General features: G+C 42.4%; 1 protein-coding gene across 6 annotated transcripts in view; it reads left to right on the top strand.

The window, feature by feature from the left end:
- Pag1 (phosphoprotein membrane anchor with glycosphingolipid microdomains 1) overlaps positions 1 to 27,009 on the top strand; it is a 134,946-nt gene that overhangs the window by 81,550 nt on the left and 26,387 nt on the right. For 3 of the 6 annotated variants that reach the window (XR_003481912.2, XR_003481911.2, XM_027398768.2), the window contains exon 3: positions 7,616 to 7,795. The exons of 2 other annotated variants lie outside the window; for them this stretch is intronic. The gene's annotated coding sequence lies outside the window, so the exon portion shown is untranslated. The remainder of the gene's footprint in view (positions 1 to 7,615; positions 7,796 to 27,009) is intronic. One more of the 6 variants, XM_027398770.2, reaches the window with a different exon arrangement.

Below are 27,009 nucleotides of genomic sequence, written 5' to 3' on the forward strand. Positions count from 1 at the left end.
AATCTGGGATTAAGGTGCCATGTGTCCAACCGCCACAGGGGCCTGTTGGACCATCCCAGAGCTTGCTAAGCTTCCTTTGCATCTATAAACATGCAGTCACCTCCATAAAGGCACACACTTGGGAACAAGCAACCTTTGTCTGATTGTGTTTACCTCTGTAGAAAAATAATTTATAATTTCCTCCTGTCTACAGTGAACAAAGGATAGTGATCATTACAAAATAAAATTCTAGACATTTTCTTCATGGCTTTCCTGGTGCAGAGTACCACAGGGGCCTGCACAGGATTTCTAGCAGGCCCAGTACCCTCTTCACTGCTGGGAGATTGAGGTCCGTGGGACAGTGTGACACCACCTTCAAGAGCACACTCAGCTGAGGCAGATAGGTCGGGAAAGGGACATGTGACCATCTTTCTCCTCCACCCAATTCCTGGGATCTCATCTTAACACAGAACCTCTTGAGGTGTGTTCCAAGGAGTCTTAAGAGATGTAGCTCCCAACCATAGCCCCGAAAGAAGAGAGAGGTTTTTAATTTATAATCAGATATGTTTTACAGATATAAGTTAGAGAGGATTAAGTTGATTCACTTGTGATAAGACTTCTCAGAATTTTCTTGTGACTCTCTGAAGTAAGCCATAGACTGGAGAGTTTCTCTCTGGTGGGGAGTGTTAATTGACATCTCTTGGATGGTGCCATCTTAGGAACAGGAAAGAAAAGAGTCTTTTGACGTGGAAGCAACCGTATGCTAACTAAAAATCATAAACTTCTTTTAGGATCCCTGCCTTGCAGTCAGACTTTGAAATGATGGCCACTGGGACCTGGGGTTTCTCATCTGTGAAATAGAACTGGGCTATTTCTAAGCTCTTTGTATCTTTATAAACCGGGGACTGTTGACAACATCCCCCATTCCACAAGGACCCCAATACACAGCACACAGAAAAGAAAGCATGGTAGGAGTGAAATGAGGTACAGGGAATAAAAGGGAGAGGGCTGTTAGGATACAAATGAAGTCTATAAGATCCATTGTGGTGGGCGTGATAGAAACAGATTTTATTTAGTTTGAACGGGAACTGTGTTCGTTGCTTCATGATTAATGATATCTTAAATCCAAACAAGCATTCCCAGGAGAAACAACTGTTCCCAATTTTGAGGCCAAAATTTTCCCATGATCTTTTAGGTAGTGATTTTGGCTCTGCTGCTAGAAGCTGTGGGCCCTCAGTAAGTGGGTCCCAGGGAGCTATGTACACATCATCCTCATGCCTGAGCTCCTGAACGGTACAGTCCTGCTTAGTGTGTGTGATGTGTGAATCCTGATGTCTGGGCGCTGAGGTATTCTCCAAAACCTGGTGGGCTTTGTGACAGAAAGCCCCAGGTCCCTGGTGCAGTCCCAGGAAATGCTGTCAATGGCAAAGCATGCTAACCTGACTTTCCTCCTGCCCTATGTTCTCAGGACCCCATCTTCTTTACCTCCCCTTCACCCTGTGTAGTTTCTTATAATGTGCCTGGGCCTGGAGCAGTAAGTGCTTCCTAGCAGTTGCTCCACGAAAATAATTGGGATTCAGCATGTCCAGGAGTTGTACACCTTATATAGTACTAACTATGGTACTATGCACTAACATAGTATTGACATGGTTCAAACCCAACTTCTGTGTTTAAAAAGTTGATAAGTGAAATGATGACCTAAAGTTTAAGAAAATACTAAAGTTTGAGAAAGATGTTTTGGAATATGTCAGCAGAGAAGGTCAGATGAGCAAGCACACTTAATGCTTAGGGTCTGTGTAAACATTCACAATTCCCATCTCAGTTTTCTGTAGTTTTCATCATTAGTTAGATGTGGTTTCTTTATACATATAATGGATAGCCAATTTCTGACAGTAAACATTAAGAACACCACTGTTACCACATTACTCTATGCAGTCATGTGCTCAGAATTTGTATACTGTTCTCATGATGTTGAAGAGAGAGTAATAAAACACAGTATGTACGAATTTCAGATGAATCATAACTCACCCATTGGCCATCACAGCATTTAGAATTGTTTGCATTGGGCCTTGCTTAGGCCAAGCCTATCATCATTCAATCATAGATGACAGAGGAAGGCACATAGGTCAGGGAGGGGCACACACAACCACAACCCACCCTGCTGACTGGTGAATTCTCAGGGAGAGATGGCCATTGTCTTCTTCACTAATGTTTCCACAGGGGAGCCCACCAGGCCCCAATGGATAGTTCAAAGGCCATGGTCACACACATGACCCTAATTAAACTCAACACATCACAAAATAAAGCACAATAAATAAATAAATAAATAAATAAATAAATAAATAAATAAATCACAAAAATGTGGCCTAGTAGTGGTGGTGCTAGTGGTGGCACAAGCCTTTACTCCCAGCACTAAGGAAGCAGGGGTGGCAGATCTCTGAGTTCAAGGACAGCCTGCTCTACAGAGTGAGTTCTAGGATAGCCAGAGCTACACAGAAAAATCCTGTGTCAAAAAAAACAAACATCACAAAAGTGTGAATGTGAAACAGATACTCGTAAAGAGGATTGACATGGATGGAGAGACCAAGGAAAGGTTGGAAGGTGAGAGGAACCAGAATGCATTATATATATATGTATAAACTTGTCAGAGAAAATTAATGGTGTGTGTGTGTGTGTGTGTGTGTGTGTGTGTGTGTGTGTGTGTGTATGTGTGTATGTGTGTGTGCGCGTGCACACGTGAAACATTTTTTACTGGGTTACTTTATTGTATTACCACAAAAATTTTGTAAGTTCAGTATTTTTGTCCAAATTCAAGATACCATAATGGTAGTTATTATAAACAACCTTTATTTTAGTATCATAATATATTAAATATAGCTTGAAAACTACATTCTTAGCTCCCAAACAATATATATATTATATATATATATATATATATATATATTATAATAGCCATTTCAAAAATGTTTGTTGGGGCTGGAGGGATGTCTCAGTGGTTATGTACCTAGAAGTGGGTCCAGGCACAGTTTCCAGCTCCACATGGCAGCTCACAGCCATCTATAACTCTAGTTCCAGGAGGTTCAAAGCCCTCTTCTGACTTCCTCAGGCACCAGGCATGCATTTGGTGCACATAGATACATACTGTCAAAACACTCATACACATAAAGTAAATCTTTTTAAAAGACATTTTAAGTTGGCAAGTCATGTATTCCATTACAAAGTAGATTTAAAGTAAATTAAAAGCACATTACTTTTTAAGTAAGAAAAAACTCAAATTAGAGCATTATAGTTAACAATATACCAAAAAAGTCCCACAAAATTTTACATGCCATTTCTTATGTATTACAAAACATTTAAGTATCTGCCATGAAGGCTTACAAAAATTTAAGCCTGAAAGTCAAAGTACACCACACTTTTAATGAAGCCCAGGAAAGATGTTGGAATGATGTTTATATTTGTTATAATTTATTTTTATTTTCTGTATATGAGAATTTTGCCTGCATGTATGTCGATGCATACCACATGTGTGCCTGGCACTTAGGGAGGCAAAGGAGGTGCCACATGCCTGGACCTGGAGTTCTTATCCCCAAACTGGGTGCTGGGAATTTTGAACCTTGGTCCTCCAAAAGAGCAGCAAGTGCTGTTAACCCCCGAGTCATCACTCCAGTGCCCCAAAATCACAAGTGTGTGTGTTTGTTTCTGCACCATCAGGGATGGAACCTAGAACCTCACACAGGTGAGGCAAATGCTCTTCTGCTGAGCTAAAATCTCAAATCTTATCTTTCTTACCATCAAGTCCAGTTACTTTATTACTATATACATATAATGGATGTTTGACTAAAGACAGGTAGCCTCATAAAAATTGTAATTGGATATGAGGCATAATCAGTTGCAGCATAAATCCTAAAGTCCACTGGGATCATCATTTTATTAAAAGAAAAGGCCATAAAACTGTGCTCACAACACCACTACCCCATCCATGCCAGCTCTCCTGGAGTTTTCTGTCCAAGGAGTCGCCTCTTCAGATGAACCTTAAATGTCTTTGCAAATTCCTATACTATTTATATTCTCTTTACATATTGCATGATAGAGAGATCCATACTGTTTTTGAAATGTCAATCAGAAATCAGTGACATTTCTCCATTTATTCTTCTTTTTACCATGAAGAGATTTCCCAAGAATTTCTACAGTCTATTAAAATATTTTAGTTTTCCTTCCTTTGTGCCTTTGGGCATTAGGGTGTTGTTAGATCCTCCTTATTTGGCAGGCTTATCAGTTATAAAGTGCTGTCTTTATTCATTTTTTTCCATCACAGTAGATAAAATTTACATCTACTATTACATACATTCAAACACCACTAACAAAGTTCAGAATTATTTAGCTTGAACTCAACTGTTTTCCAAAAAGGTTGGTTGACTCTCAATTTAAAGACCCACCTGTTGTCACATTACTGTTTAACAAAGTTTTAATAACCCAGAGAAGTATTCATTGAACAGTACAGCAACAGAAGAACCAATTCAGTGAAGTGTCTTTTACATCGCACTAAGTAAATGACAATATTTCTTGGAATCATAACTAGTTCTTTTCAAACTTTGAAAGGACAAGTCATTAATACTAGAAAAAAAAAAGATGTTAAAATGCTGTGCTTGGCAACCTGGAGGATATGTTTAGCCTTTAGATGGTCCCCATTTATAGTACAGCATCAGTAGAATGCTTGGCATCTCTATAAGGGACACACACACTTTACCATTCTCTGCTGTGACCTGCCAATTCACTTCAGAGTCAGATGAACAGTCTTGTTGGGGGAAGTTTTACATAAACATTGGCAGGGAAATGACCATCGAATCATTGTGGGCTTTAAGAACATAAACTTCCTCAAGTCAGTGGTGAGTGTGAAATGCCTGTTATTTCTCTCCTCTGTGCTACCCCTAGATTTTTAGGTAATCCGCATTAACAATCAGAGACTGCATGTCAGGTCCTTCCAAATGTCACGTTCTTTTTAACTTAACCTTTCTCCTGCCCACAGTGTATTTCTCATAATTAATATGAGATTACCTCATTAACATGTGCCCTTTTCCATCATAGAAGAGAACAGGAGAGCAGTAATTTGTGGGCCTGGCACTCAGAAGAAAAATACTCATGTCCATTCATTCTCTCCCTCCCCATCTCCCTGTCACACTCCTCCTAAGAGTGTGTGTGCCTCCCATCCCCTTGTCCTTCTCGCCTCCTCCCCATCTCTCAAAGAAAGAAAAAATACGCAACTAACAATAATGCACCATCCTGGGTGGCATCCTGGGACAAAAAGCCAATCATTAGAACCCTTGTGTGGTACTCACACATCCCAGCACTTGGGAGATGGGAACAGGAAGATTGCTTCCAGTCCAAGGCCAACCAAGCCTACAGAATGAGACTCTTGTCTTCAAAAAAAATTAGGTAAAGTCTAAGAAAATATTAATTAAATGGTAACAGTGCACCAATATTAGTTTATAAATTATGACATGCTAATATAAGAAGCTAATGGACTAGAAAACCTAGAACATTTTAAACTGACATAGTAAATTACTGTAGTTGACTTCAGCCCATTTTGTAAGAAGAACTAGTATAGAAAGTGATCATTTCTCCCCTTGCTGAAATCCTCCACTGAAAGTAACCATGCAAAGGTTGGCGAGATATAGGCATTTGGCAAAGGCTGGGGACCAGCTCCAGTCCTGCAGCCTGATTTTGTGCAGTAGAATGCATTCCCAATGCCCCAGAGAAGGGAGGTAGGCTTGGACATCCAAGCATGGTTACCCAGACATTAGGGATGAGAGCACTGCTGGTCATGATCCGTATCTCCTGATCTTGTGTTCCTGTCTGTGAAGTTGGGTCTCAGCAGGTTTTTCTCAGATTTTCTCAGAATATTGTCTTAAAAGTGCATTTGTAAATGTAGCCACAGAATTTAGTAGGGATGAAATGTTGGCATTAAAGTGACTTATATATACCAAATACTCTGTTATAACAAGATTAATTGTAATTTTGACACTTTTGAATTCTTGTGCAAAAATAATGATAACTTTGAAAGTAACACTAGTGCCATGTGGGAGTCACCTGCACAATAGGAAGACAAAACCACATTCTTTGACATCCCATGTGGAATCTGAACCTAAAATCACACTAAAATGCCACATTGTTGTTTAATTTGTGATAAAATATTTTTATTCACACAATGATGTATGTATTTTCAGAAGAAGACTTTAGGTCCATGTGCTTTTAGATTATACACTTACATGATAATTGGCTGTGGTGTGTTATTTAGTGCAGTATGTAGTATTGTTATGTGTTATTTAATTTAGGTCAATAAAATCTTGAATGCCCATTTATGTTGGAGGCTTTTAGGACATTTGGGTTCTGCCAAGTGTTCACATTATGTTTAGAGTTAATCATAGGAACATTCCTCATCTAGTAATTATTTTTTAGTTCCTTTGGAGCCAGTCATTATCTAGTATAAGAAATTATTTTCTAGCTGTAGTGCATCAGTGCTGAGTTTTGATTACAGGAATATTAAAAAGGTTTGTTATAATCATCTTGAATGTTAGTCCCATAATGACTGTGATGGAAGGGAAGCTGGGAAAGGTTGAACAGTTGTTCTGAATTCTGACTACTCAGTCAGATCACCTACAGGTTTTTACTTTCCCCACATGCAAGGTGTACCCCCAAACTAATTAACCCAACCTCCATGGGCAGCTCCTTAAAGCTCCCAGGTGTTTCTAATGTGCAACTGGAGTTGAGGACTGCTGCCTTGGGAAGCAAGACACCTCCATCGTGGCCCATCACAGAACACTCTTGCTGGTTGTGACCATGTGACTTGAGCTGGGGAGCACTAGGAAGAACATAATTTCAAAAAGAAAGACACTGGCCCGCATTTGAACAAACAGAGCACCCTGTGGCTTACCCTGACTCTCCATCCAGCAGCCACGGGGAGAGGTTGTCCTGACTTTGAAGCCACCTCGACTTTTGGGTGACGATGGCTTTGCCTTGTTCTACTTGTCACCTTACTTCCAGCATAATAAATAAGACTGTTAAAGTAAGACAGTTATTGGAAGCAGCTGACAGTTAAACAGCACCTGCTAAGTATCAGAGCCCACACTAATATTGGTCTTACTCTCAGCCAGGAAAAAATGAATAAAACACCAGATTTCTTGGCTTTGCTGGCATGAGGCCCCAAGTTCAATCCCAGAACCTTCATTGTAGACAAAAAAACAGAGTTCTGTTTTGTTAGAACACAAATCTTACTAACTAGTTTGTCTTTTCCATCATTTGTTCATTTTGTTAATAAAAGAACTCAAAACTCAATCAAAAATAAGGCTTAAAACTGCCACAAAAATACAAATGATCTCTTGTACCCAAAGGAAAATAGAAAAAGTAAAAACCCTTGTCTATTGCCTCAGCACAAGCTTAGCACAACCATTTGTCTGGCCCTTTATCCTGTGGATCAGGGGGTGGGTAGGTGTGTGTGTGTGTGTGTGTGTGTGTGTGTGTGTGTGTGTGTGTGTGTCCACACTTAGGTCCGTGTGTCTTAGCCCCTCCTAGCTGGGATGTTCTCCCATTTCTAGGCTTTAGCTGAGACACTGACCCCTCTGCTCTCTGAATCTTTCAGCAGGACATTGTAGGCTTGTTGGAAGGAGCATCAGGTTTCCCTTGAGAATACAAGACCTCTCAGATGTCCCAGAACTGAGACATTGACACTTGTGCTACATTTCCTGGAATGGCCAAAGGAAGTCAACCAGTCAGTCTACATTCAGGGGATGGAAAAGCAAATTTCATCTCTTGATAAAAGGTACTGAAATATCACACTGTGAAAGGCAGAACAAAGCAAACAGTGAGCAGCTGTGGTTCTTTTTAACATCACCCACAGGATAGAAAAACTTAATTCCATCTTCAAATATTATGAGAGATTCCCAAGAAGTGGTTACATTTGAGCAGATTTCAAAAACAGAAAATTCATTTCAGGTACTAAGAAGAGCAAGTGTAAGACCACCAAGTTCAATTTCTTTAGACACAGAAACTGAGCATTCCTCCAATACAGGAAATACATCTAACCTGACACAGAAGACACTTCATACGGGGTTCTGAGTCTGGACAGTGATGTGACCTGAGCACCCAGGCCCTTATGTCAGATGTGATAACCTGATAGTCTTTACCATGTCCCAGCTGGTGGAGCACAGACAAGTGAACAGTGCCTATATTTAGTACAACAAGGACAACAATGTGTCTATTAGCGTTTGCTGTGTAACAAGCCACCCCACAACAGTTTGCAGTTAGCTCCTGGTTCTAGGCCCTTCCAGTTTGTGCTGGATTACCTGGCAATTCTGATCTCACCTGGACTTATACAAGCCTACCATCAACCTATAGCCAGTTATGTCTCTCTGAGTCCCGAGATTTACTGGAGTTGGGAAAACAGGGCAACTGGATCCAAGTCTATGAATACTCAGTCTGGGCTTCTAAGAGAGAAAGCAGGGATCCAAGAGTAAACACTTGGGGCATGCACAGCTTGCTGGAAGGTTCAGAATAGACATAGTCTTGCTCCCTGCTCACTGCTTTGCATAGTAGAACTGATCAAAAAGCAAGCCCAGAGTAGAGAAACAGCTGTTTCTAACCAGAAGGAGCTACAAAGTTACATTACATGCAGTGGGGACACAGGGAGGGAAAGACTTGTGACCATCTGTGATTTCTCCCACCTACCTCACAAACCCAAGAAGAAGTTGAATGGAGTTTCTCCCCACCACCATCACCACATGTGGTTCCTAGTGCCAAAGCACCAGGCAAATTGTGCCTGTTCAATACCTGGAAACTGCTAACTTTTTCTCACATGTGTTAAAAACCAGATCTTTATCCAAATTCTTACCTGCTTTCTTTTTAAAAGTATCAGAGCCCCCATTAAACAGTACTCACAAAAGTCAAGTGTCATACAACCTTCCCCGTCTAGCATGATAATAAGATGTATGGAAGGTTGCCTCTGAGTGCATGTGTAGCTCAGTTCAGGGTCAGGGACTGTCACCCACTTGATGGGGCCTGCCAGAGCTTGATGGCAGTGTTCGTAACACACAAAGGGTCAACACAAGGAAAGAACCAGAAACAATGAAATATGGTATTTCATCTCCCAAGCTATTAAAGGTCTTTCATGATGAGTAAGAACCCATTTCAAAACCTGGGCCCTTAATAAACCTTTATTGATTTATTTCACTACTGTATTTTCATCAAACCTCTTAAGGCCCGCATAGTTCCAGATTGATCCATAAACTGTACACAAATCCTATGCGTCACATTGAGCTGAGGGAGGTTATTTGTCTGGCAGCTAGAATACCTAATTAGTGACATGGGTGAAAAAGTCTGCCTGTTTTGAAATGAATAAAACATCAAAGGCTATTATGAAATGCATAGAGAGCCAGAGATGTCTCTCAGTGGGTAGAGGGTTTTCTGTGAGGACCTGAGTTTGGATTCCCCTGCACCAGATAAAAAAACATTGGGTGTAGCCACGTGTGCATCTGTGACCTCAGTACTAGAGGGTGGCTTGGAGACAGCTCACTGGGGTTTGCTGGCCTTCTGCACAGTCAAAATAGCAAGCTCCAAGGTCAGTGAGAAACCCTGCCTGGAGAGAATGAGGCAGAGAGATAGAGAAGTCCTGATGTTATCTTATGGCCTTTTTAGGGTTAGGTACATCTACACGCATGTGTACAAACACACCACTCTACACACAACACATGAGCACATACTGTAGAATTATGGCAAATTCATTAAGGGGTCTGCCTTTTATAATGATGGAAATTTTAAGCCCCTAAAACAGATGTCATGTGGTGGGACCTCTGCCACTAACTCTAGTCTGGTTCACCCAAACCACCACTTCCAGAAGTGCATAGACTACCTGGAGAGCCTGTGTCTTCCTCTTGTCGGCATCTCAGTCAAACACTGAGCATTTAGTCCCTTCTGTGATTTTAGAAAGTCCTTGAGACAGAGTGATTAAGAGATTCAGCTTGTACCTGTCCAGGCCACAGGGGGGTGGGGGTGAGGCTGAAGATGTAGGTCCCATCCCAGTTCCTTCTCACCAATGATCCCTAGTGACTATTCTATTACATTGACGTTAGTAGACTGTCAGCAACCACACAAATATTGAATCCCAGAAACAGGGTTTCAGAAAGAAAAGGGACTTTGTTAGATGCTCAAAGCAATCCAGCACAGGGGTGTGCTGAGGATTCTGCATCTGCTTATTTTAAAAGCCACTGGCTGCATCTATCTCTACTGCCCTTTCTCAGTGGAGCACAGGGACACACAGGTCAGTCTTCTGGAAGGCTTCGGTGCCTTGTGTTAGAGTTCATTCTGAACATCCAGTGTTTGTTTTTAAAATAATGTTTTATGGACCATGTCGTGGAGCACCTAACACAGTACTGCTTTGCTCTGCAGGCCTGACAGGGATTTCTAGTTTGTAAAATTCATGCTGGCAAGGAAAGTGCTTTTGTTGATGCTGGTAGGCCATCTGGGCTTCATATTCTAAACTTGGTGAGTCTATTTATATATCTTTAAGGGGAATTCCATATTTTTGACATGTGTTTAAAAAACTAGATGTGGCATATAGAAGGATGAGCCTGAATTTTACCCTGGTAAACCCTGCAAATATGTTAAATTAAACCACAATGATCATAAATAATTTTTAGATGCAAGTATCTGGGATTAGATCTCTGGGATCCCTAAATGGCATAAAGTTTTCAGTGCTAACACTTTGTATTAAGTGCATATGTTGAAATCTGTTTGAAAGCCGTCCGTGAGTGTAGTGAGTGTTTTATTCCCTAAGGTTCAGGTAACGGGTAAAATATAAATGCTCATTCTCACTCACACAGCTGTGAGATTTACATTATCTCATAGTAAGTAATTAATCCCTATTCTACTTTGGAAAATTATAGAATTTTGTCACCTTTAGAGCTCTCCCTCCCTCTCTCCCTCCTTCCCACGTTGAGACAGGTTTCAAATAGTCCAGGCTGGCCTCAGATATACTATGTAGCCACACCTGACCATAAATTCATGATCCTCCTATGTCTAACTTTTGAATGCTAGAATTCCAGGCATGTACCACACCCAGAGTAGCACACAACATCTAGTATGGGTGGTGTTAAGTAATAGCTTGCCTCCATCTGTTCCAACTCTGTTACTCCCCAATTATCAAAGCCAAATCTCCATCTTACTTTTTTTCTTTTTTCTCCTCCTCTTCCATACCATGTTTTTTAGTGTTAAAAGGAAAGAATATATATTTAAAAGTGAGAAAAATGGCTAATTATTCACTGGCTGCATCATTGTTGGTGTTGCCTCCTGGCTACTGGGGTTCATGTTGTCTGATCTGTGACCTCCTGGCTTATTGATAAGAGCTTCACTTTGTAGAATCACATGTTTTCTAATCCAAATACATAATGAGGAGGAAGTATAGACTTTAGAGATTGTTCCAGCAGAGGCATAGTGCTGTCCCCTGGGTGTGGGATTCTCTGCCACTTCATCTCTCTGTCATATTGAGCGTTTTTATAAAACGCTCACAGTAGTTTTAAAACAAAACTAATCAATTTAAAATTTTTGGATTACTCAGAAAGGAAAACCTATGAAAATGTTTGATAATGTTGATTGAGTCCACAAAGCTAAGGTCATCTCACTGTCTTGAATTGTTGGGTGAGGGACTCAGAGCAAGTTCTTGGTGTTTGTTAGTGAGTGTGTAAATGTGTGAGTGAGTGAATGCATGAGCGAGTCTGTGAGTGAATGCATGAGTGGGTCTGTGAGTGAGTGAGTGACTGACTGACTGAATGACTGACTGACTGACTGACTGACTGACTGACTGAGTGACTGAGTGAGTAAATGGCTCAGGACACTTGACTGGGTCAAGGTCTCATTTCCATACAAGCATGAGAACCTGAGTTTGGATCCTAGCACCCACATAAAAAGCCATGCATGGCCATGGGTGCTGATAAACACAGCACTGCAAGGAGAGGAGTCAGGAGGATTGCTAAGGTTTGCTGGCCTCCAGCTTTGCTTCAGGAACAGTGGAAGACTCAAGGGAAGAAGGCAGAGAGCCATAGAACAGAGCCACATATGCCTGCTCATGCACACACTGTACACATTACACACAAGCCTTATGCAATGTTAATTTGAAGAAATCCTTTGTGTTCTAAGAGTTCTATAATATTTGAACTTTAAAGTTCAGGGAATGACTACATGTCTCTTACTCAACAATCTTTTGGGGAAATAGTACAAAGGACCCTATCTTTAAGCCTAGCCCTATACTTTCCAACTAATTATGAAAACTGAAACTAAAACCAAACCCAAACCAGAGGATTAACCACATGTGACAGGACATAGATGGCTTCGTGCCACCCGAGAGGAGGCTGCAATGTCTACTGCCTCCTGGCGTGGGCTTGACACCTGATAGGGTGCCATACAGTCTGGTTATGTCACATACATATGTGGGCATAAGAAAACTTGGTGTTGTGAAACAGGGAAACATGGACCCTACTAGCAGTAACCTTTATCATAGATTCCTTCCCCTGCTGTGGTGTAATGTGGACCTGAACTGGGGAAAGCCAGTGTGGGCTGAAGAAGTTCCAGACATACAGGAAGTGGCAGGGGAGTGGCAGGCCATGAGTTAGCAGGATGAGGTAAGGGGGTGTACAAAAGGCAGAGCGTTCAGGAAGTTAGCAGCTGCTTATGGTTTCCTTTGCTTTATCCCTTGAGCAGTGGGAGAACATTAAAGGCCCTAAGCTATGAAGTTGGTATGATCAAGCTCTACGTTTAGAGATATCTGTCTGGCTGAGGTTGGGGGCAGCAGTGCGAATGTGGAGTCCAGAAAGCTCCTTCAGAGCCAAGATGCTGGTGGCTTGAGCAAGAGAGTGCAGCCCTAGGAATGAAGGAACCAGGATAAGCTGAAGAAATAAACTTTAAAGTAATATAAAAGGTGATGACATTGAGGAGCTTGAAGATGGATTAGATAGAGGGATAAGCTGAGAAAGGCAGGAACTAGGGTGACCTAGGATTCAATCTAGTGTGACTAACACAGCTGGTGGACAGCCCAGCCTGGGAGACACCAGCAGGAGAGGTGCAAGTTGGAAAGAGAGCCCTTGGTGGATATCTAAACATCATCAAGGCAACATGATGGGAATTGAAGCCATGATTGTTACTAACACACACAAGAAAATGATAGAGAGTGAAGTAATAATGGAAAGAGCAAGGGCTGGGCCTGAAGGGGCTTCAGTGTCCCATCCCTAGGGAAAGGACTCAAACCACAAAAGTATCATTCATTGTGTGATTGCCATGTGTATTAGCTACTTTTCCTGTTGCTGCTACCAAATGTCCTGCAAAAATTGGCTTGAGGGAGAAAGAGTTTGTGTGGGCAGTTTGAGAACATAGAATTCCATTATGGCTGGCAGCTTCACAGGCTCCTGAACACTTGTCCCCTGTTGGTGGTACTGTTTGGGAAGGTTATGGAATCTTTAGGACGTGTAACTTTGCTGGAAGAAGTGTGTCACTTGGGGAAGGCTTGAGAGTTTATGCCCTCACTCCACTCCCAGTCCCCTGTAATATCTCCGCTTCTTGTTCCTGCCACCATGTCTTTCCCTCCATCATAAACCTCTCTCTGCCTTGAAACCTAAGCCAAAATAAACTTTTTCTCAAGTTGCTTCTGGTCATGGTATTCTATCACAGCCACAAAGGAAGTAACTAATACAATGACCAAGAAGGAAAGGTAGCAAGAGGTGGTATCTCAGTCAAGTAGCAGACAGGGGGCAGGAAGTGGGACTGAACTTCAAAACCTCCAGGCTGCCCCAGGACCTACTTCCTATAACAAGTCTCCACCTCTTAAAGGTCCCATGGCTTTCAAAAGTAGTGCCACCAGCTAAGAAACAAGTGTTCAAACATATTAGCCTGTGGGGAGGCGTTTCATATATAAACCACGAGACCCCAGTTCGTTGTCTTCTGCTTGCCAGACCTCTGCCTTTGGAAGTGATACATGGAGGATATTACAGATAATTGTACAAGGTGCATGTTCAAAAGTTAGCCTGTTATTTTTCCATCGTTAGAAACCTCATACAACTGTGAAAATGTGGAGGCCTGTGAATTGACACATTCCTTAACAGTCATTTAGTCATCCGTAAAGTAATTAAGTAGAAACAAAAGAGAGCTGTTGCTTGGATCTAGAGTTCTGATTGGTTCAGATTGCCATTATATTTGACATTCTGGCTAAGGCCCAGTATATCCTCTCTTGTCTCACAATGTGGTGTCTACTTGTGCCTCTTCTCACTGTGATAGGATTACTCATGGGGTTCAGAAGGATCTACTGCAGTTACGAGCTCAGTGTATAGAGGGATGGCAAGGATGCTCAGTGGTAAGCGATTGACACTATGCTTGACAGCCTGAGATTGGCCCCTGGAGCCTCCAAGGTGGAAGGAGAGAACCAATAATTCCTACAAATTGACCTCCATATACATGCCATGAAGGTTACAAAATAAATATGTGTAATTTTTAATTCAGCATATTTAAAGAATCTACATGTGCAGAAATCTGATTTCTCATGTGCGTTCATTTCAAATGATAAATTATAAATCACAATATCAGAATCAACTGCTTTAACTGTAATAAGATGCAGATTTCTTCTGTAAGTGTGTGTTGAGTAGAAGGAGATTGTATTAAGTCAGCAAGGGAAGCAGCAGGGGGTAGTATGATTTATTGGGACTCTATTCTGGGCAAGGGTGATGAGGTATGCATGCTTCATGAGGTACAAATGTAGCTGATTTTGATAATACTATTAAATGCTATTAATTTTTTTCTATGCTTGAAACACTGAAGTTACTGATTAAACTCTCAGTGGTTCTCAACCTCCCTAACACTGTGACCCTTTTAATACAGTTCCCTGTCATGGTGACCCCCCAATCATAAAATTATTTTTATTGCTACTTCATAACTGTAACTTTGCTATTGTTATGACTTGTAATGTAAATATTTTTGGAGCTAGAGATTTGTCTAGGGACTCATGACCCCCCAGTTGAAAAGCACTGGATTTGAGTGCTGTGCAAAGACCCATACATGTGTGGGTAGCCAGGAAGGTGTTTTTTTCAGTGTGTCTGAAAGTGTGAGTCTAGCCCAAACAGAAGTGCCTCAAAATAGTGGTAGTGCCCACCTGTCTATACCATATGTCCACAGATCTGTCTAAAGATCCTGCGTCTGACTTCCTGACCAGTAGCCTCAGTGTCGTATTGGTAATAATACAAGGATACCATTACAGACAAAATCCTGGGCTGTAATGAGTCTACTAATATTTAGTAGATGATTTTTGTCCTGAAATTCCCACCAAAGCCAGCCAGCCAAGTATGGGAGTAAACAATAGCAAGACATCTAAGAACTTTACCTCAGCATACTAAGGGCCTTTAGGCAAATATATATGATGTATTTCCAATCAAGTACTCTAGAAAAGTACCAACAGAACATTGGAAGAGCAGTTTCATCTCTCTGCTTTCTACTGGGAATTGAAAGAAATGGCCAAGATAGCAAGTTACACAGAATGGAAGAGCTCATTTTGGCAGAAGCTGAGAGCCAGCTGGAGGTCAAGGGAGTCACAGGATGCAAATTGGCTTCTCTGCAAAAGGAGCTGGCATTGTGGCACTAATTATAATCCCAACATGTGCGTATTGCATGGAGAACCCTAAGTTACCATTGCAACTGAGCATGCTCATTTATTATCAGCCATTGGTAGTTTCTAGCTCAAAGAACTCAGGTCTGTATTTAGCACTGTTCTTGGTAAAACTGCAGAGACAGGCATTCACTCACTGTGATGGTAGTGTTGGAGCTGCAGAGACAAACAGGGAGGTTATACTCTAGGACACATGCAACAGTCAACATAGGGTCTATAGATATGACACTTTCAGACAGGGATAGAAGATAGAAAGCTAAAAGTATAGCTGAGTTGCACAGACAGCAGGCTAGTCAGGGAAAGCAGCTCTGAAAGGAGAGAAAAATTAAGAAGAACCCACTATAACTACCCTAAACGGTTATCATCCCAGAAAACAGTATGAAAATTCAAAGGTGAGTGCATGCCCAATGTGGCCAAAATCTAGGAGGAAAAATACATAGAAGGTTATGGACAAGGAGGAGTGATCTCAGAGCAGGTCAGCTTTACCTGGCTGAGGGTAAATCCTCAATGAGTGCTTATTAAGCTGGGCTGGATAAAGCATGGTGACCACTTCAGCATTGGCAATCAATAGAAAAGCTTAGATGGCCTAAAGCATAAAGAAATATTATTTATTATCAAGATAATCTATTGATTTCTAGCACACTCTTTACCTCTAAGGACTATAGATCATTTTGCAAGTGAATAAATAACTAATGTGTTTTATTCGGCTTTGACACACAGTCTAAAAACAGCAGCATCGAGCTGCGAAGCCATAGAATGTTATAAAATTTAATACATTTCTTGTTGAAAATTTTTATCTTAGTATATACTTTATAATTTATCTGCCAAATTTTGGGTAGCTTTGTAACTTTGCAATTAGGATTTCGGAAGATGCAGAAACATATGGAAATAAGAAATAGAACTGACAGCAATAAATCATGGCTCAAGGGAACTGGAGAGCTGGCTGAGGGTTAAGAGCACTGAATACTCTTCCAGAGGATGCCGATTTGATCCCCAGCACCTACATGTCCACTCACAGCCATCTATATCGTCAGTTCCAGGGCATCCATCCTCCACCAGCATCTAGCACACACATGGTACATGGGCATACATGCAGGCAAAACACTCATACACATAAAATTAAAACAAATTTGGGGGAAAATGGCTGAAATCCCTCTGTTGAGATTCTAAGTGTTTATGCCATGAGCTTAACCACTCCTTCTAAGGGCCAGGCTTGATGTAGGCTGTGCTTTGGGCAGGGCTTTAAGCATATGAACATCCTCCACTTACAATGGCTCAGCCAAAGATCATTCAACTTTATGATGCCCTGAAAGCCGTATGTATTCAGCAGAATCGATGCTTCAGATATGAAATTTGGATCACTTCCCAGGCTAGAGCTATGCAGTACAACACTCTCTCAATGGTGGGTAGCATCAGTGAGCCCCAGCAAGCAGTAAATGGAGCAGTGACACAGGAAAACAACTGTCACTACATGGACCACTGTCTGGCAAGCCAGATGTATCAGATGCATTTCCCAAGTAACATACTTCTGTTTTTCATGGGTTGTACTCCCATTGTGAGCCAGAGAATATCTGTGTTTGAGCAAAGTTTGGTTCATGGGATTTCCAGTAAGAACTTGTATGAGAAGAATGTGTAGGTGAAATGTCTGCCTTACATTGTCCCTTCCTATGTTCGCCAGTGTTCTTGGAACATGAGAAGCAACTAAGATGAAGTTGCATTTGCTAGTTAAGAGTTTTAAGATACTGGCACTGGGGAGATGGCTCAGCAGCTCAGAGCTTTCCTGTTGTTGCAAAGCACCCAGGTTTTGTTCCCAGAACCCATATGGATGCCCACAATTGTCACTCCAGTTTCAGGAGATCCAGTACTCTCTTCTAGTTTCCTAGGGTACTGTGCACACAAATGCTTCACATGCATACATGCAGACAGAAAACTAAAACACATAAAATAATAAATCTATAAGAAATAATAACAACAACAAAGAAAACATTTAAACTGCCAATGTGGATGTGGCACACACCTTCAATCCCAGCACTCAGGAGGCAGAAGCAGGGAGAGCTCTGAGTTCAAGGCCAACCCTGTGAGTTCTAGGACAGACAGCCAGCGCTACACAGAGAAACCCTGTCTCAAAAAAAAAAAAAAAAAAAAAAAAAGTTTAGTAATATAAATGAACAGTTTAGCTCTATGATCCTCAACCCTCATTACATATTCCAGTGCCTGGGAACATTTTTAGTGACCAGCTCTATCCCTTGGGGCATTTGGCTTGAACACTCATATCTCACAAAGTGTCCCAAGTTATTCTAATATGTAACTAAGGTTGAAAACCAGCAGTCTAACCAAAGGAATGACTATTCACCATGAGTGGCTAATTCCCGGTAGCCTTTAGGGGAAAGCTAGTTAAGTTTTATTGTCTTGGATCTTTGTGAATCTCCCCATATAGTCCAGACTGACATTAAGTTCACTATGTAGCTCAGGATACAAACCTGCCTCAGCCTCCAGAATGCATCACACCTGGCTAAATCTGTTTAGATATTAGTCATCTTAACATTTGTGTGCCCGACAGATCCTGTCTCAATGGCTAAAGAAAAGGCTGGGGCGCAGCTCAGTGACAAGAGTGTTTCCTCAGCATGCCTGTGGCCCTGGGCTCAAATACCAGTACCGATGGGGGTGGGGGGGTTGAAACGCTTCTGCTGAACCTAGTGGCTCAAGCTGTGATTCTAGCTACATGGGAGACTGAAGCAGCTCAAGGCTTGTTGAGCAATGTCAAGGCAAGCTTGAGCAACTAAGTAAAAGGTGGTAAACGTATAGCTCAGTGGTGGAGCACTTCCCCAGCATGTGCACGGCCCACATTCAGTCCTCAGAACCACACACAAAATCAAGCTTCGCTTGTATTACCTGGAGGTTAAAATTCAACTCAGAAAAGTGAAGTTATAATAAAGACGCATCAAAGTTTTTTCAGATGGTATGAAATTAAAAAAAAAAAAAAAAAAAAACTTGTAATTGGAGTTGCTGCAGAGAGAGGGAAGAAAGAGCCAGTCTAAGATAATTGCTATAATTGAGGATAATTACACACTTGGAGCTCAGAGCCAGCCATGTGAAGGGAAAAAAAGGAAATAAAGGCAATATGATTTTGTATGTATTGTTTAGTTTTATAAAGAGAATCAAGCAATTCATTGGGAGGGGAAAACCTTCTTCCAGCTCTAAGATCCCTACGTATTTATTACACAGGAACAGAAAGCTCCCTGGACCCCACAAATAGAGCCATGTCATTCATTAATAGTTTTACCAAAAAATGCAGATAAACAAATCATGTCAGCTTCTGATTTAACTGTTACACAAAACCACTATTTATGACATGAAATACTCATGTCATATATTCATAGATTCAGCTGCTTACCTCCTAGAGCTCCCAGCTCATGACAGTGGCATGGTGCTAGACGACACAATACTAAAGCAATGTTGGTGTCCTGTGTAGTGGGGCAAGATGATGCCCTTCAGCTCCTGAAAGCCACACCAAAGTGGTAGTAAAGTCAGGCGAAGTACACACTGTGAGGAAATATGGAAGATTAGTGCTTGATCATCCACTCTACCCCTCCCCTTTTTAATTCAGATAGCCAGAGCACTCTGACAGGGTCTTTGAGGAGTAGTAGTCTTTTAGGAGCTGTTCTGAAATCATATGCCTTAGCATCCTGGATGAATCCCCCCTACAGATGCAGAGGCCTAGAACAATTATCATGCCTTGCATTATTCTTCCCCATAGTCTCAGCAAAAGGAAGCAGAATGCACCAGTGGGTATGGAGTAGTCCTGGAATCGCTTGTTCCTGATAGAGCATACTATGCTAACCCTCTGGGAAGCAAGATGAGTAGAATTTAAAGAGTTTGGAGAAGGGCTTAGAAAGTGTAATGTGGGAAAGCCTGACTTGTTCTTGTCTATGGTAGAATCATGTGCTTAGGATACAACCATCATAAAATATTTTACAAACAAGAACAGAATAAAGTCACTTAGGTTAGATCATTTAACCCACAAAGTTAAAATGATCACTGTGAATTCCTTTCCCAGTAGGAATTACTAAATATCAGTAACTACCTTGCTTTTATAGGTGAGACTTTTGTTTTGGGAGGGAGGTTAGTTGTTTTGTTAGTTGTTAGTTGTTTTAGAGGAGTCATGCTGTATTCAGATGGTCATGAAATACTGGAGTCAAGCAATCCCTCCATAGCCTCCACACTCCATTCCTGGGTGACTTCTCATTTGTTCCTGAAAACATATCTTGTGACATTTTGTAAATATACTTTGCTGGAAGTTTTCTTATAAGAGATCCCTGAGACAAATGAGATCCCCTCCCCTGATTTCCCAGAACCACTTGTGTGGCTATGCAATGCACATTTCTCACCGCTAGAAGACATACCATTCACTGTGAAGGCTATGCCCCTAACCCAGCCAGAACTGTGCAAATCTTCAATGGCAGAAAACAGTGAATTCATAGCTACATGAGCAAAATTTCTTTGAGTTCTCATGTGGCTGGTTTGGTTGGTTGGTTGGGTTTTGTTATTGTTGTTTAATTTTTAAGAGTCCAGGGTTTGGGAGACTCTTGGATTTTATCGTTGTTTTGAGGCAGCATCTCACTATATAGCCCTGGCTATTATAGAATTTGCTGTGGAGATCAAGTTGACCTTGAACTCATGGAGATGCCTGCCTCTGCTTCTTGAGTGTTAGGATCAAAGGTGTGCATCACCACTCCTGACTTAAGTTCTTTTTACATTTTTTTTTTAAATTATGTGTACATCTGTGTGTGCACATGGGTACATGCATGTGCTTTAATTATGTGTAGATGTGTGTGTGTGTGTGTGTGTGTGTGTGTGTGTGTGTGCACATGGGTGCATGCATGTGTTTTAATTATGTGTAGATGTGTGTGTGTGCACATGGGTACATGCATGTGTTTTAATTATGTGTAGATGTGTATGTGTGCATGGGTGCATGCATGTGAGTATAGTTGCTCTCAAAAGTCAAAGATGTCTGATATCTTGCAGCTGGAGTAACAGGTGGGTATAAGCCACCAGATATGGGCACTGGGAAGCAAACCTGGGTCCTCTGAAAGAGCAACAAGTTCTCTTAACCTCTCAGCCATCATATTAGCCTCTGGCTTAAAGCACTTTTTAACAACTTACATTCCAATAATATCCATTTAATTTATTGTTAAATTAATAGAACTGGTTTTGACACTCTGGGATCACCATTTTTCTTAGCTACAGCACATCTTACTACAACACATCTTAGAATATGCCCTTCCCAATTTCACTCACTTCCCTTCAATGTAATACCATCAACATTCCCCTTCCAGAAAGGAAGTAAGACATGGAATAGAATGGTGAGGACCACAGGTATCAGAGCCACCCCTCATAGTAGCTCTCATTGTACAAGACTAGGGAATTTTTCTCCTCTTTCATTTCCAAAGAAAATGGGCATTGTTGGTAAAGTGACCATATTGATTGCTTACAAAGTACTTTAAACTCATTGAAGGGAAAGGGCTGTCCTTAACTTTTTAATTCAATGCATCCATTCTAAGTTCCTTCACAAACCAGCCCTAACACTGTGACAGTGGCATTTCAAACACAACCCATCCATTTGGTAACTACTGTGACAGTCATACAAAACATAAAACTCTCCATATAACACTCTTAAGACTTTTCGTAAGCACGGTCTTGACTCATCACCTCCATTTTATTCTTCATTTACAGAGAAAGTGGAAAATCTTGGGGGAAAAGATGTGATTTTCATTAGCTATGAAGATGTTCAAAAATTGGATTTGCTTCAGTTCATTAGATATTATAATCGCATTAGTTACGTCGCTTTATGGAGAGCGCAGTTGACCTCCAGAGTCTCCCTGAAGACTCCCTAGAGCTTTCCCTTCTCTTCCCATGGGACACACAGTGGGATTATACTTTTCATTTTACGGGATAAACCAAGAAAATGTATGTAGAGACCTACTCCCACAGACCCTCCCTCACCCTGCCTGATGTGTCAATGTTAGGTAATTCTAAACTTCACTTAGGTCCCCACTGGGGAGATAAACAAATATCTAGCATACTAACCAGTGGTTTTATCCACACTGCAGTATTCGGAATCTGTCTGATGGTGTGCGCATATGAGTCATAGCCCCATCCTTCCCCCACCACCTCCTGCCTAAATCCCTGGAGTGGAGGCAGTCCTGTCAGCTTAACAAGAGGCTATAAAGCTGCATGTCAGATCCATGACATCAAAAGACTGCCTGCAGAGCTGTGAGGGGCAGGAGCAGGGACAATGGGGTGCTTCAGTTGCTTGGTATGGATGGGGTGACACTGTGAGATCCATATGCTCTGGGCCTGTGTTTTTCACTTTGGAATCTCTTAGGATGCATGATAAAAATAAAGATTGTGGCATCCCACTCTGAATCTGTACCAGAGGGTCAGCTCTCAGCATCAGATTTCATAAATGTCTCTGGTGTTGGGAAGCAAGATTGGGAAAAGGTTAATGAAAGATGGATTCTAGAGGGTGTCTTTGCCCAGGGAGGCCAGATGGAGGGTTTGGTGGTGACTGGGGGACCTGCAGATCACACGCTCTGCTGCAAATCCATGCTGGCTATTGGGCAGGGCCATGTCACAGCTCTCCTCACAGGCTGGCACAACACTGCCCTATTCAGAAGTGGCATACTGTTGTATCCTACTGTTGTGTCTCTATTTGAGACCCTATAGTCTCCTGCATGCCATTTTTATAACTAGAGACTTTTAAAGCTTTCCAACGTTCCAGCAGCCTTTGAACGAAACAATGAACTAAAAACATGACAACTTCCTATTGCTCAGTTCCGCAGTTACTCAGGTTGGACATGGTATGAACAGACCCTCAGCAGAAGATGTGAGGGTTGGGTCTGGATATCAGGATTCCCAAATGTTCCAATGCAGGCTTGGGAAAGGAAAGGGAAGGGAAAGGATGGGAAGGCATGGGAAGGGATGGGAAGAGAAAGGAAAAGGATGAAGGAGAGAGATTCTGGAGGGCACCTTCAGGTGCCCTCATCCTAGATCTTCTGTTCCATATCAGGCAAGGGAAGAGAGAGAAATCAAAGTATTAAAATATGTAGACACATACCTTCATGCACATGTCTACCGTTCCTCCATTCTTCATCATGCTCCCCATCTGACAGCCATGGACAGGATGCTAAAGCAGGAAAAACTGTCCTAAGATATCTCTACTTCAGTAAAGTGTGTGCATTGAACGCGTAAGAAGCTAGGTTGTGACGTCCAGCACCCATGGAAGAAGCCAGGTGTAGTGGTGTGTGCCTATATAATCCTCGTGCTCCAGAAGCAGAAACAACAGGCTCCCTGGAGCTTGCTAGCCAGTCAACCTAGCCAAATCAGTGAGCTCCAGGTTCAGTGAGAGACTCTGTTTCAAAAGATAAGGTGGAAATCAGCCAAGAAAGACATCTGATGTCCACATTGGACCTCCATACTCATATTTACACACATGCATAAGCACATGGCATACGCCCACACTCCCAAGTCTAGTCTTCCATGTCTCTTCTTCCTCAGTCACAGCATGCCCCTGTTACAGCCTTGGGGGCAGCCCTCTCACCCTCCTTTTTCCCCTCCATTTTCTTCACCAGGTGACTTTGTTGGTGACCTGTCATATATGCTTCCATGAGATTTTCAGTGCTTGTTCTACCTCCCTTAACCTCTTTGTGTTTTTAATCTTTGGTCTTAACTACAAGCAGTTTTTTTTTTTTTTCCTGTCTGTGCTGGCACCTCCGGTCCTTGGAAGCTGGCCCATCTTCAGAGGACAGCTGACCCTGCTAGGAGGGTGCATGCACGTGGGTGGTGGGCCTTTCCACCCTGCGAGCATGCAAAGACTGCCTTTGGAATCCACCCGACACATTGAGGACAGTTCTCAGCTTGAGACCACATCAGTCCAAGACAGTGCAGCTGCATGAATTCCATGGGGCCTTTGCAGAAATGCTACATAGAGCCGAGCTAGAGGGATTGAGGCGGCATGCTGTCTCAAATGTGACACAGTGGAAGTGAAAGGATTCTCGGCCTGTTGTTCTCATTTTGCATGCTTGAAATTCAATGCTAAGTTGTTGGGGGTTTTTGTTTTGGTTTGGTTTTTTTTTACTTGTGGCCAAAAATACATCTCTGACTGAGAAACTTTCCTCTTACAAAGTTGACCTATTTCTTAGCTCAAGATGTGATTGGATGTGTCCTGCTTAGCACACAGTGGGTTGTCAGGAAATGAGAGTAGCAAAGAGTTAGAAATGTCCAGAGAGGTATGAATCAAGAAACCAGTAGGGCCAAACCAAGAAACTGCCTCTGTATTTCACCAACAGGGGCAGTCTCTGGATGTCATAACTTCTGGAATCCCCTCAGGCTTACCACATACTGAGATGGAGCCCTCTCAAACCTGCAGTCTGTAGGGTTTGCCAAAACACAAGCACTTGCCTTTAAAGAGCTTTGAGCTCTCCCCAGCAGAAGTGGCTCAGTGGTAGTTGTATATGAACCACTGACTGTCTGGGGCTTTACCCAGTTCTGGCATTTCTTTTTTCCCAAGGCTGTTGGAAATTACAGTCAGAAATATGTGCATTGCTAAATGCATGCTTTCTGTTTCTTTGTTTTATGGTTTATGGAGAGGCAGGGTTTCACTACATAGCCCAAACTGGACCATAATTCTCAATTTTCCTGCCTCAGTCTCCTGGGCTAGAATTACAAGCATGTGCCTGTAATGAATCATAAAATGTAATGTCAGCCTCAGTCTACTCCATAGATGATGGCTGATGTTTTGGAAGGACTTCAGGGTAGGTTCCTGGTATTACATGCTTCCCACAAAGACAACTTGTGATTCCCCACCCAACCCCCATGGCATCTATTTAACTGATTGGGTTCACCAAGACTCTTGGGCCCATGCTTGCTGGGCCATTCAAACAGTGTCCTTAAGAGCCAGAGCAGCATTTGTGCCTGTACACACAGCCCTGAACTGTTGTTTCTGACTCTGAGAACCATGGCCACCTTCATAAAATGATAGAAGCTAAGAGCTTCAATCATCTTCTGGAAGGGAATCTTTTAAATGACTGCATTTCTCAGACGGGGAAACTGGAGGAGGCCTGGGAGGATTTCGATTCAGGCCACACAGCAGCTTAGTGGAAATGCATAGAGCACAATCTGCTGCATATGGCATGGAGTGTGCACTCCCTGCAGCTTGTCAGTTGCTAGACTGGCAGAATGGCCTTGTGTTTAAGCTCCACAGGGAATGAAGGCTCGTCAGACCTTATGGCCCCATGTGTTTCAAGGGGCCATAACAGTAAAGCCAAGTTTCAGCACCAGGGAGCTAGCCACATAGCCTCATTGGAAGGATGACAAATGTCTTACTGATAGGACTCACATATGTATCTTACTGGCATGAGTAGAGGTGAAGGTCCATCTAGACAGTACCTAGAAATGCAGAGCCTTTGGCCCTCCAGAATGGCTGAACTAGAACCTCCATGTCATCAGTGAGTAGCTAAGGTTACAGGTCTGTGCAAGCAAGCCAGGCAGGAAGGGTGTACTCTCAACACATTCCCAGGAGGTGATGTGCAGGACCACTGTTTTAGACTCTGTGCTACATAAGCCATGGTTTCCTTTCTCTGCCAAGCAGGTGAGGGAGTCATCTCCTGATCGCCGTGCCTTAACTGCCATGTCTGTCTAGCACTGTGGCCACTACTGCCATCTCTGGTCTGCTACTTAATCATCATCTGTCTTACGTTTTGCTTCTCCAGTCCTGAGGGTTGACATCCCCATAATAAGCATGTTTGGATGGACAGTGCTGTTAGGGGATGTAACAGAATGGCAAACTCATAATTAACCCTGTCCAAGTGCCTCTGAGCCCTGTGTGGGGTGTGTGTTTGTGTGTGTGTGTGTGTGTGTGTGTGTATGCATGTATGCACATGTGTGCACACAAAAGCAAATGCACTTGTAGATGTGGAGGCCCAGGTCCATGGCAGATGTCTTACTTATACTTCACATTACACTCTCCCTGAAGTTGGAGCTCACTGGCTGTGCTATCAGCTGGCTAGTGAGCTCCAAGGATCCTTGTGTCTCTTACTTCCCAGCACTGAGATTATAGACAAGCGCCGCCAAGCCCAGCATTTACATCAATGCCAGGGATTCAAACTCAGTTTTTCATGCCTGTACATCAAGCCCCTTACTGACTTGAGCCATCTCCTTAGCCATAAATCTCAGCTTTTAAATACAGTAAGCTGTAAGAGGAGGGTTTGACTGGGAGCTATTTATGTCCAAGAGTTCATTTTTCCAAAAGAAGCTGAAGTTTGTTTTTGTTGTCTTGTATTACTATGAAAACAAAAGCTGAGTCAGTGAGCCTCAGAAGCCAAATAAAGAGGGCGTGGAGTGATGCTCAGCTGACTGTGACAGTGAATAGACCGGGCTTAGAAAGCATCTACATGTGAACGCCACATCCCTCACAGCCTAGCTGCTGCACACGGCCTGCAAAGTGCTCTGGCTTCCATGGAATGATAGCCTGTGATTAATGCACCATGAGAATGAGCGGTGGCCAAACTAGCCATGACAGAGACTCAAAGCCTGAGGGGAATGAGTGGTATAGCTCCTGGTCCTCACTGTCTGCTATCATGCCCCATGGGCATGTGTTACTGGGGAGAACACCCCTCTGGGTGGCCTCTGAGAGTGCCTCATGCTGCTGAAAGCAGGGAGCCCTTCCTCTGACAAGGCAATTAACAGATGCATCAGTTCCTCATGTATAGGATAGACTCAGTGGCACCCATAGCAAAGGCCCACAGGATTAAATAAAACATGTATACATGGGCTGGAAAGATGGTTCAGTGGCTAAGAGCACATAGTACTCTTCCAAAGGACCCGAGTTCAGTTCCTAGTGTCTACATCAGGTGGCTCACAATCCCTGTGATTCCATTCTAGGGTATCTGACATCCTTGGCCTCTATGACACAAACTCACATAGAGACACATTATTAAATATAAGTATGTTTTAATCGTAGGGAAAGAGGCTTGTATGCAGTATAGACTCATTTAGGGTTCTGGTGGACTTTATTTCAAGGCTGGGAGATTTGGCTGGTGTATAGCCACCTCCTCAGGGTCCTGGGGAAAGAAAACTTGGGCTGGGTATAAAGGAACACTGTGGCAATCAGCTCGCTGTATCCCAGTGGTCCAGGAGGTAAACCTATGTCACTCCTGTGTCCTCATAGAAAGCCAGCCTGAACACTGAGAAATGCAACTTGTGGAAACATGTCTGTTGTCAAGGCCTTCTCAGAAGGCCTGAGGCTCTGTTGCCTCAGAGCTCTTTCTTCTGAAGCTGTATTC

The sequence above is a fragment of the Cricetulus griseus genome, chromosome 2 (genome assembly GCF_003668045.3).
Source record: "Cricetulus griseus strain 17A/GY chromosome 2, alternate assembly CriGri-PICRH-1.0, whole genome shotgun sequence".
NCBI classification, from domain to species: domain Eukaryota; kingdom Metazoa; phylum Chordata; class Mammalia; order Rodentia; family Cricetidae; genus Cricetulus; species Cricetulus griseus.